Raw genomic sequence first — 10,918 nt, 5'->3', positions numbered from 1 at the left:
AGCCATTGGCAGCTCATGCGTGACACCTGCCGCTTGCTCAGGCCCTTTGAGGAGGCCACGCTATTCGTGAGTCGGCAGGACTATGGGATGAACGACGTCATTCCTCTGTTGCACGTCCTGGAACAAATGCTGTTAACAATGGCTGGTCAGGGTGCGGTAGCCCTGAGACAGCACCCTGCCAACCGAGGTAGACAATCCCCTTGACTACTGGGCAACGAAACTTGACCTTTGGCCCCAACTAGCTGAATTTGCCCTTGAAAGGCTGTCATGCCCGGCCAGTAGCGTGGCATCGGAGCGCGTGTTTAGTGCGGCAGGAGATATTGTAACTCCGCGGAGGACACGATTGTCCACCCAAAGTGTGGAGAGACTCACGTTTGTGAAAATGAATCAGGCGTGGATTAGTCTGGATTTCAAACCACCAGTTCCTGACACAACTGACTAAATCCGCCATGAATCATGCCCCTGCCATGTGCCACTTTCAGGTCTCCGCACACTGCTGCTGGGTTCCATTTTGTCATAGGGTGCTGGCAGATTACGGGCCTCCCATAGCTGCTGCCAGGCCCCTAATCTGCCATGGGCCCCTGTACCGCCTCCTCACGCTGCTGCAAGGTCCACAGTGTCTCATGGGTCCCTGTACCGCCTCCCATTGCTGCTGCCAGGCCCCTAATCTGCCATGGGCCCCCGTACCGCCTCCTCATGCTGCTGCCAGGTCCACAGTGTGTCATGCCATGTGCCACTTTCAGGTCTCCTCACACTGCTGCTGGGTTCCATTTTGTCATAGGATGCTGGCAGATTACGGGCCTCACATTGCTGCGGCCAGGCCCCTAATCTGCCATGGGCCCCTGTACCGCCTCCTCACGCTGCTGCAAGGTCCACAGTGTGTCATGCCATGTGCCACTTTCAGGTCTCCTCACACTGCTGGTGTGTTTCATTTTGTCATAGGATGCTGGCAGATTACGGGCCTCACATTGCTACGGCCAGGCCCCTAATCTGCCATGGGCCCCTGTACCGCCTCCTCACGCTGCTGCAAGGTCCACAGTGTGTCATGCCATGTGCCACTTTCAGGTCTCCTCACACTGCTGGTGTGTTTCATTTTGTCATAGGATGCTGGCAGATTACGGGCCTCACATTGCTGCGGCCAGGCCCCTAATCTGCCATGGGCCCCTGTACCGCCTCCTCACGCTGCTGCCAGGTCCACAGTGTGTCATGGGTCCCTGTACCGCCTCCCATTGCTGCTGTCTCCATCGCCACACTCTGCCATGTGCCACTTTCAGGTCTCCTCACACTGCTGGTGTATTCCATTTTTTGTCATAGGGTGCTGGCAGATTACGGGCCTCCCATAGCTGCTGCCAGGCCCCTAATCTGCCATGGGCCCCTATACCGCCTCCTCATGCTGCTGCCAGGTCCAGAGTCTCTCATGGGTCCCTGTACGGCCTCCCATTGCTGCTGTCTCCATCGCCACACTCTGCCATGTGCCACTTTCAGGTCTCCTCACACTGCTGGTGGGTTCCATTTTTTGTCATAGGGTGCTGGCAGATTACGGGCCTCCCATAGCTGCTGCCAGGCCCCTAATCTGCCATGGGCCCCCGTACCGACTCCTCATGCTGCTGCCAGGCCCGTAATCTGTCATGGGCCCCTGTTGTCGCTTGTTGGCATATTCCGCTCGTTCAGATGCTCCTTCTCCTGCTACTCCTCTTCACGGATTCCGTCAGCAGTCTTTCTTGGAATCCGTTTCCAAGAGACAACAGTTTGCGAGCACGCACCAGACGGTGCAGAAGCTGAACGTCCTCCTGTCCAAGTTGCTGCTGCCAGGCTCGTAATCTGTCATGCGCCCCTGTACCGCCTCCTCATGCTGCTGCCAGGTCCAGAGTGTGTCATGGGCCCCCGTACCGACTCCTCATGCTGCTGCCAGGCCTGTAATCTGTCATGGGCCCCTGTACCGCCTCCCCATGCTGCTGCCAGGTCCAGAGTGTGTCATGGGTCCCTGTACGGCCTCCCATTGCTGCTGCCAGGCCCGTAATCTGCCATGGGCCCCCGTACCGACTCCTCATGCTGCTGCCAGGCCCGTAATCTGCCATGGGCCCCTGTACCGCCTCCTCATGCTGCTGCCAGGTCCAGAGTGTGTCATGGGTCCCTGTACGGCCTCCCATTGCTGCTGTCTCTATCGCCACACTCTGCCATGTGCCACTTTCAGGTCTCCTCACACTGCTGGTGGTTTCCATTTTTGTCATAGGGTGCTGTATGGCCTCCCATTGCTGCTGCCTCCACCGCCACACTGTGGCTCCACACTCTGGTTTTGGCCCAGTGACTGCCCAAATGAGTGAAGTGTGCGGTGATTCTAAGATCGACGGCACTCATCTGCATGTCATACTGACTGACAGTATTATTTCTCTTCCCCAGCAGACTCCAAGGGCATTTAAATTAAAGGTACAGTGTTCAGCACTAATATTAAGTCTCTCTGAAGCCTAGAAACACCCTTTTTTAAGTTAAATTCACAGCGAATATATTCGACTCGAATCGAAATTTTTCCATGAATTCGCCGAATCAGTCGAATCGAATTTTTGAATACTTCGCTCATCTCTACTCACATTGATTGAAGCCTTGAGAGACACACACACATACACACATATACATATATACAATTTTATTATTAAGAACTTAATTATACTTTTTGGACATTATTTAAACATTCTGTATGCCAATATTTTATTTCTAATTTTATGCAACGTTATTATTAAATCATCTTTTTGAGTTTTTACAAGAAGTGGAAGGACTTTCTATTTGAACATTTCTCATCAATACAAGTTAATAAAATATCGAGACGATACGATATTTTACAGTGGCGAGCCTCCAGTTCGATTCATTTCCGCCGATCGCTTATTTTTGACTTTTTTTCTCTTTCATCTTGCTGAGAGGGAAGCTGTTTGTAAGTCAACAAAATATGAAGTCAAGCTTTCAGGAGAAGTAAAAGTCTGCAACAGATGAATCGTCGGCATAATCGAGAACCTAAAAGCAGAATTGGTGAGAATTTTGCGCAATTGCAAGAAACGCTGTTCCTTGGTGATGTCATTTCCCGCCAAGAGAGAAAAGACGCGTTATGTAAAGAAAGACCTTCTTAATCGGTAAGTAATGGATTTTATTGATGAATTATCTAGAGAGAGTAAGTTAGAATTCAAGAATCTGTCTACATTTGTTAAAGATGATGAACTTTGGCGGTACATGTATAATGAGTGCTTACAGGCTAATATTAAGATAGAAAAATCTAAGTTTTCCTTTAAGAAACTGAGCAAACAAGTTAGAAATGTAAGTAGAAGTTAGTTCATGTTTTTAACGCCATGATTTTTGATGTTCCTAAGACTGCTACATGTGTAATGAAGCAAGATCAGAGCAGTGTATGTGCTAATTGCCAGATTTTGACTGAGCAAATAGATGATATGCAAAGCGCAATTCAAACAAAAGACATTCAGTTATCTGACCTGCAGAATGATGTAAAAAGAATTTGTGTGAATACTAAGGTAGAGAAACAAAAATCTTTTGTACCAGAGATCCAGTCTATAGAAGGAGACCCTATAGATCAGGAAGAAATGTGTAAGAGAAAATTAAGGGATAAAGCTGCAAAACTTAATCTTAAAATCCTCGATCAGCTCATGAAAATTTTGAAGGATATGCCAGCCTATGATATGGACACCGATGCTTTCTATAACATGGAGGTTTATGAAAATTTTTGTAATAATTTTTGTTTAAATCAGGAGCAAAGAAATTTTCTATTCTGTTTATGGCTCCCCAGTGTTATGGCATGTAGATTAATCAAAACGCCATATATTGAGGATGATGAGGAAATGCATAGCAATGCATCAGACCGACTGCGTCAATGATTGATATTTACTACTGGAGAGGAAACTCCTTCTTTGGAAATCTTAGACTCCTTAAGAGCTACGATTAATGATGATCCTTTTGATTTGAAAAATAGATTTTCTAAAGTATACAAAATGATATTTAATTTAGACAATGAGACTCCTTCTATGGTAAATGCTTTTGTTAAAAAATTCAAGTATCTTGATCCAGCATCTTTTATTATTGCTACTGGAAAAAATGATTTAGATCAAGCAGCCAAAGTTATAAATACAGTTAGAATGCAACTTAAATTAAACAATCAGAAGAAGGAAAGTTTAATTGTTCAAAATGGAGAACAGAGAGAGACCATGTGCTTAGCCACACCCAGTTATGATGATGAACACGTCACAGGCAGGACGAGAGTCTCAGAGCAGACAGGAAATACTATTTGTTTCTATTGTAAACGATTTGGTCATTTGAAAAGAGATTGTATTCATTATAAATTAGATTTACAAAGAAAAGCTTTGGAATTAGAAGACCAAAATATAATTTCTGAACAATCTGCTCCTCCATGTTCCAACAATAGTCTGTCTGAGTTGACTTATGCCTCAGAAGTTAAAAAGATCAGTTCACTGAGAGTTAACAACAGCTTAAACAATATGGTAAACAGTGCTGTTGTCATTAATAGGAATGGTTTACTGCCATTGCCGAAATTTAAATCAGGATCAAATCGAGATTCTTCTTCCTTACCGTTGGAATATGTTGCTCCAATTTTATTGGATGAAAGTGGAAGGCCCAAATCAACATTTATTGATTCTTCCATGTACTGTAATGTTGGAAGTATTTGTACAGCAACTGCTGACATGTCTTCAGATCATAAATGGCCACATACAGGAACCAATCTTGAATTGGAACAATTGGTTAGATCACATACAGATCTTTGGAGTCAAAGCAAAAATGATGTAGGTTTGTTTAAATTTTGAAGTTGACATTGAAGGTAGAGACCCTAAGCCTCAACCTCAATACAAATTGCCATTAGAATCAATTAATCCAATTTCTTCCATTATAGATGAGTTTTTACAGCAAGGAATTTTAAAGAAAGTACAATCAGTGGTGAATAATTGTATTTGGCCTATCAAAGCTGATAATTCATATTCTTTATCAATTGACTTCAAGACATTGAACAAATGCATCACAAATAACAGATCTATTGTTCCTGATTGTAACATAATGTCACATCTGGATGCCAAGGCCAAAATATTCACTGTACTTGAAATTGCCAATAGCCATTTGTCAGTACCCTTAGCTAAGAGTTGTCAATATAAACTTGCCTTTAGCTTCAACAAAGAAACGTATACATTCACAAGATTAGCCCCAGGCTTAGATTTAAGTGATGGAATTGTTCATGAGTATTTGGGAAAAATATTATCTAAATTCTCTAGGCCAGAATGTATTGTCCAGCATGTAGACAAGCTTCTCTTGTCTACACAAAATATAACTGAACATATCACTCTTTTGTCTGAAATATTTACGTTGTTACAAACAGCAGGATTGAAATTGAATACAGAGAAAGTTCAGTTGATGAAAAGACAGGTGGAATTCCTTCATATGCAAATTAGTCATGGACAGAGACAGTTGCTGCAAGAAAAAGTTAGAACTATTTCTGCTTATCCAATTCCAACAAATCGCAAGGCTTTGCATCAGTTTTTGAGCGAAGTAAATCATTGTAAAGATTTTATACCCAATTTTGCAGAGAAGTCTAGATCATTATTTTATCGTTTGAGACAAAAAGATGGTGTATTGGAACAATGGGATCAAACTGAGAAAGAAGCTTTTGAACTATTGAAATGGGATTTGCAGAATGCTACTACATTAAATACTGTTGAGTTTTGTAGTAAAATTCCTTTTGTTTTAGAAACCAATGTTTCCAATAATGCAATCTCAGCAACTTTGTCACAATTAAAAGAAGGTAATCAGAAAATAATAGGTTTCTTCTCAAGAACTTTGACAAATATGGAGAAAAACTTTGATGCACATATGAAAAAATTGTTAAGTGTTTTCTTTGCAGTCAAAATAACTGAACACATTGTGAGGTCAAGTAAGATCATATTACAGACACCTGATTCATCACTGAAACTCCTAAAGGAAGATGGTTCAACAGAAAAGTATCGTGAAAATTATCCTATATGGTATAAAACACTGTCTTCCAAACACATTCAGATAGATGTAACAAAAAGACATTTTCAGGAAAACATACCAACACATGTTTGTACAGCTGTAGGTGAGAAGTTTGCACCTCATGTTTTCAACATAAGAACTGAGAAAAGTTTGAAACCAGTATGTATTACTGCAGATCAGTCTTACACTACAAGAAGTGAGCCAACACAAAAAACAGCTACGCATATTTCCAATTTTATAGAGATAAGATCAAAGGCATGATCCTTTGTCATCTCTGGGTTGATACAAAACCTTTCTTTGGTTTTGAAACCAAGGTTTTGATTCATGACCAATAATGGAGATGTAGCGTCCTGTTATATTTATTTTTGTTTATTTCAGGTACTTATATAGCGTTGTCAATTTATGTAGTGCTTTTTACATATATAGTACATTCACATCAGTCCCTAACCCTCAAGAGGTGTACAATCTAAGGTCCCTAATTCACAGTCATACATATACATACTAGGGCCAAATTAGATAGGAGCCAATTCTCCTACCAACATGACTTTTGAGTGTGGAAGGAAACCGGAGTACCCGGAGGAAACTCACACAAGCACAGGGAGAACATGTAAACTCCAGGCAGGTGATGCCATGGTTGGGATTTGCATCAGCAACCCTAGTATTGTTAGGCGGAAGTGCCCGCATTCTAAAATAGAACACTACAAGTCAATAAGAAGTGTTATAATCAAAATATGTCTTCCATGTCATGACTAGAAATGTTTGTGATTATGATATGTAATATTAACAGATAAATGTAAGAGGATTAATCAATGTAAAGTTATCAATGCCAAAATAATGATACTGCATTTCTGTTACAGGAAATGACCTAAGAGTAACTGTTAAAGGAAGAAAACTCAAATATTTCTAAACCTTTCAGATGATAATACATTTTCCAAGAAGGAAATTTATTCTGGAAGAAGCTTTGCAACAAGAATTTCATTCATCATTGTTTTTGTTGTTCTTTTTATGTTCAATAAAGTTATTTTAACTTTACAGAGTGCTAGAAGAAGACAAGACATCTCAAGGCATCTCATAGAGGAAGAACTTATAAAACAATTGACTTTTGACTACTGATGAAATAATTCATTCATCAGATATATTGGTTTTTTTTGTGTGTACATTTTATTTTGACATAATGGCCTTGATTCACTAAGATGTGAGTGTATTAGCAGAGACTGACCATTCAGGCAGACTCCGGTCAATCAATCAGTCGCCTGACCAGCGTCTAGCAAGCTCATTGACGAGCGTCTACTGACTACTTTGCTATCACTAAATGTGGTATCCCGTCTGGCACATTTTTAGGTGCAATACCGGATATGTTCGCTAGATGGCGCACAAGCGCGGGCTTTATTAACATTGGCATTCTTATGATGGCAAAATAGAATTCTTAGAATGTAATAAATAGTATACCTGTATTAGAATTTTCTATTTTCTTCTATTTCTTTTCTTGCAGTGTCTCCAAAATGATCAGGAAACTAATGCATTTACTAATGAATGTCATACATTCTGTACTCAAATGTTAAACATTTTCACACTTATATCTCAAATAATTTATATACTTCTAATTTCCCAATATAATTATATATCTTCATTCTCTTTAATCACGTAACTATTCTATGGTAAAGACAAGTGCAGCGCTATAAATGCATGTGATCAATAATGAATGCATGTAAAAACCAAAAAGTGCAAAGAATTGCAACAATGATGTAATATTGTAAATGGTGCTAAAATAAGTTCATAGAATCATTCCTGAATAATGGAATGTCCTTTGTGTGAGAGTACCAACTCAGAGAGTGCCTATGAATGGCACGTGTGGTCTCTCCGTGACGGACAGTAGTGCATGAACTCGTGAAAGGTAAACCACCCTTGGGACTGGTCTACACTCACCAGAACAAAAGTATTAATGCGCATGGGTTATACACATCACACATCTGGGGGTGCAGCGGTATGCTGGCAGTTATGGGTTAGTCATCCAGCTCCATCCATCCATCCATCCATCCATCAGGGTGGGTGCCCAAATGGTCCTGGGGAGGAATTAGCTCAGCCACAGGAGCCAGAAAGGTGCTCAATAGTGTAGTACACTGTCACAGGGGTGGATGACCTTTCACGAGTTCATGCACTACTGTTCGTGGTTATATTTATCTTGTGTAAGACCATTTTACTAGTCTATACCATTTGACCAGCGCTCGCTTTATCATTTTTAAACAATGTAACTATTCTACATTATAGCTCAAACTGTGTCTCCCACAGTGGTTTAGTGGCTAGAGCTCAGAACTTACAGCACTTGGGTCATGGGTTCTAATCCCAGTCTTGGCAACATCCCAAAAAAATGGAGATCAATTTTCTGGGTTGTGGCAGGAATATTGATCAATCAATTATGATTTTGCCTAATGACTAGAAAGTGGATGAATGTTACTTGCGTACTGTTCTTCTGCCAATTAGGAAATGTGCAAGTTTCATGCCGTGTATATTTCATTGTAACTTTTTTCTCTTTTAAATCTGTCTCCTTATACAACTTGACCCCCTCCCCCACCCCATCATCACCTGTCTCATATGCAAATCTATGGATCACCGCCCCACTCTTTAACTATCTATTTACTGATCAAGTGAATGTGTCTCATTTTCTATCAGCTACAGCTCAGATCTCACATTATTATACAATTGCTGATTGTATCTCACCACTAGTCTGATTGAATTCACAATTCCTGGTCAGTCCTGTTCCCTGACCTCTAATAACCTTTAGGGCCAGTTCACACTACATGTGTTTCAGTTGCTTTTTCAGCATCACAAACGCACAGAAAGAAGGTTATATGGTTGTCAATGTCATAGTTCACATCAGCGCTTGCATTTTCAATGCATTGCAGGTGCTGTAAACAAAGTTGACCACGCTGCATTGTTTCTGCACAGAACTGTACTGGAACACATTGAAACGTCCTTGAATGTACAAAAACGCACATGTCCCTAACTACATTGAATACAAAGAAAATAGAAAAAAATAAGTGGAAGGGATACAAAAATGCAATGTAAACATGTCCAAAACGCATCCAAAATGTACTGGAACACACTAAACATGCATGCCAAAAGGGCATGAAAAAAACCCATCAGGAACACATCTAGACTGTTTCTTTAGTGTGAACCAGCCCTTAGGACTTGTTCACACCATTGGTGGTGCAGAAACGCATGCAAGAACACACATTTTCCAGCACAGCAAAGAAATGCAATGCCCTTTGCAGATGTGCGCAGGTACCATGATGAAAACGTTGTTGCACCTACACACGTCTATTAAAAACAGCCCCATTCACAGCCACAAATACGCTTGGCACCACACTACTGTGCGGTTAGGTGCGACACACTTGGAAAATAACATAAAAATAAGCCAACATGGCTAAAACATATCTTGAAAATATGGGGACTCTGATATCCGGCGACAGTCCGTTCACGAACGAGAAGCAATTCTGCACCCCTAAAACCAACATAGAGGAAAGGGATGGTCAAATTGCTGTGCTGCTTCCAAACCACCTCTGGCATGCCAGGGTCATTATGCAGGTCCTCGATGCCAGTTCTTGCCTGCGGCCACAAAATATCCACTGGCCACAAGTGAAGGTGAGTGGAGGACGTGAAGGTGGATTTCTACCAGCTTCAACCGCAAGCAGTACCACTCCTGAAAAATGAGAGCAAATAATCATTGACACGTCATCATGACAGTCAATTCTCAGTGCAGGCTATCTAGAGTGTCTTTCCTTTTTAACCATTTCAAGAGTTCAAGGAAACATTCTTGGAGCATCTACTGTGTTTGGAAAGGCCAAAGGTCCCCCCCCTCCCCCAGGCACACTAATGCTTATGCAGGCCATAAACGGGGAGAAAAACAGCCGATTTTTCTTTTAAAAAATGAAAAATCGGTTGTTCAAGCGGCCGATGTTACTAGCAATGGTAAAAAAAAAAATCGGCCGATTTTCATTCCGTCTACAGCCGGCAAAAAGTGTCCCTGCAGAGAGCTCTGCTATTTCTTTGACAGTTCTTTGACATTTATAGCGGTTGCAACAATGTATTTGTATCCATTTCGGATACAGATGTTTTTATTCGGAAACAAATAGATACAATGTTGCAACCGCTGTAAATGTCAAGGAACTGTCAAAGAAATAGCGGAGCTCTCTGCAGGGACACTTTTTGCCATACTGGAATTCCTCTCATTTTTCATCCTTCTTCTTCCTCTTCTTCTTCTTCTTCTTCTTCTTCTTTTTCATCATCATCCTCTTCTACTTCTTCTTCATCATCATCATCCTCTTCTTCTTCTTCATCATCATCCTCTTCTTCTTCTTCTTCATCATCATCATCCTCTTCTTCTTCATCCTCATCTTCTTCTTCTTCACCATCATCATCCTCTTCTTCTTCTTCATCATCCTCTTCTTCTTCATCATCATCATCCTCTTCTTCTTCATCACCATCATCCTCTTCTTCTTCTTCTTCTTCTTCATCATCATCCTCTTCTTCTTCTTCCTCATCTTCTTCTTCTTCTTCACCATCATCCTCTTCTTCATCATCATCCTCTTCTTCATCATCATCATCCTCTTCTTCTTCATCATCATCTTCTTCATCATCATCCTCTTCTTCATCGTCTTCTTCTTCTTCATCCTCTGCATCATCATCCTCTTCTTCATCATCCTCTTCTTCATCATCATCATCCTCTTCTTCTTCTTCTTCATCATCATCATCATCCTCTTCTTCTTCATCATCATCATCATCATCATCCTCTTCTTCATCATCATCATCATCCTCTTCTTCTTCATCATCATCATCCTCTTCTTCATCACCCTCTTATTCTTCATCATCTTCATCATCATCATCCTCTTCTTCTTTTTCTTCATCA

At 41.3% G+C, this 10,918-nt stretch overlaps 1 long non-coding RNA gene across 1 annotated transcript; it reads left to right on the top strand.

Moving 5' to 3' along the window:
- Positions 1–2,921: 2,921 nt before the first annotated feature.
- LOC149457335 (uncharacterized) lies at positions 2,922–7,044 on the top strand. The gene is made up of 2 exons (XR_016313643.1): positions 2,922–3,122; positions 6,870–7,044. It is a non-coding gene; the product is annotated as an uncharacterized LOC149457335 (long non-coding RNA).
- The last annotated feature ends 3,874 nt before the right edge of the window (positions 7,045–10,918 follow it).

This window comes from Staurois parvus, unplaced genomic scaffold, assembly GCF_062004578.1.
Source record: "Staurois parvus isolate SC_StPar_1 unplaced genomic scaffold, SC_StPar_1.0 ptg000325l, whole genome shotgun sequence".
In the NCBI taxonomy this organism is placed as follows: Eukaryota; Metazoa; Chordata; class Amphibia; order Anura; family Ranidae; genus Staurois; species Staurois parvus.
The sequence above is the reverse complement of the archived record's forward strand: the minus strand, read 5'-3'. Positions and strand labels throughout refer to the sequence as shown.